Source organism: Lampetra planeri, chromosome 42, assembly GCF_965212315.1.
Source record: "Lampetra planeri chromosome 42, kcLamPlan1.2.h2, whole genome shotgun sequence".
Classification (NCBI taxonomy): domain Eukaryota; kingdom Metazoa; phylum Chordata; class Hyperoartia; order Petromyzontiformes; family Petromyzontidae; genus Lampetra; species Lampetra planeri.
The window spans coordinates 1,248,251-1,249,907 of NC_136148.1; positions in this window are offsets into that span (position 1 = coordinate 1,248,251).

Below are 1,657 nucleotides of genomic sequence, written 5' to 3' on the forward strand. Positions count from 1 at the left end.
TGTGTAAACGAGTTCTGATTATCATGCATGTGAAGCGCGTGGGGGGGGGGGATGCAAAACAACGAGCATGTGAGACTTGAGAGGTCCGGGCAATTGTGCGTGATTGGTGCATTTGAGTCATGTTGGTGCTTTGCGCTTAAGCCCAAACTCATGTCCTGTTTTTCCCCTCTGCCTATGACTTGACAGACACTCTTTATAATACACGACATGCACAACTTGTTTCCGTAGACCGTATCGAGGTGCGGTCACAGTCGCTCAATGAATCCGCATCGCATTGCAGTTGCAACATTCTCGATGCCCTATCTCCAACCTTTCCCCACCATAAAGGAACCAACCGACCAAGGAGCTGCCAACATCGTAATGATGATAAAAAGCACAAACCTGGGACAGCGCGGCTGGTTTCGTTGGTTCGGGAATGGCTGTGCCGTGCCCCAGTCATTGAGATTCCTGCACCCAACGTGAACCAAACCCTGACCTCTGCCCCCTTTGTGCTATTGGTAACCAGGACTTAACCTCTCACTGACAACATTTTTGCGACACGCTGGTAGACTTTGCGGTAGGCGCGTGACTAGTAGCCGCCAGCCATCGTGAGGTTGTATTACTCGATGCGGCTGTTGCCGGTGCGGAAATATTTTCCACGCCGCCGACGCGGCACCGAACCAAGCTGCGGTTGAGGTTGTCAGTGCCCAGCACACGGACATCACGTTTCTCCGTTTTAAATTGAACGGCAACCTGTACACGATTACACGAACATTTTACATTTCTTAATAGTGTCTCTGTAGATTTATATAGAGTTTTTTTAGGTTTCTATAAGCAAGGTTTTTTTTTTTTAAGAAAAAAAGTAACTAAGATTTGTAGTGTGTGTTGCTTTGTGTCGTTTTTTCGTTCCATGTTTCCTAAAGGAACGGCTTAGAGCCTTAGAGCAGCGTCTCCCAAACTCCATCCATCCTCGTAAGCCGCGACCGATGCACCTTTTGCGAGCTGACCAATTTAAAATTCCGTCCCAATGCACAACGCCGTACATACGCCGTACATGCCTCCTGATCGCCACACTCGTTTCAGGTGATGCATGGAACATCGCTTTGAATCAATGTCGAAACATCGTGTGTGTGTGTCTTTGTATATGTAGGCGCATGATTCCCGCTCACGGTCAACACCGATGACGATTATCTGAACCGGTCCCAGGCCCTGCACGAGGTCGTCTCAGCCTCAAATGAGTGCCGGGTGCGATGTGTAAACATAGCCACAAGGGAGACAAAGGCGGCCGGGCATAGTAGTGGCCACCCTACCCCTTTGTGAGTGTTCGCTAACAACACTTGCGCCATCAGTCTGTTCAGGCTATATGGATGGATCTTTGTCGCTGTACATGTGTGTGACAAGTGATTTGGAAGGGATGATTAATCGAAGGATAGAGAGACCATGTGTGTGTGTTCACGTGTCCAGTATTATGTAGAGCAGTGGTTCTTAACCTTTACTGCAGCCTTGCAGTACAATGTAGTAAATACATAGTGTTTGATTAAACAAAGTAGTTGTACTCACGGGCCCGTGCTTAATTTGTGTGTCGATGATTTACCTTCTAAACACAAATGTGGCCATGTCTCGCGCTCCCAGAAAGGGCATCTCGCACCCCCAGGGCGTGCGTGCACCCCAGGTGAAG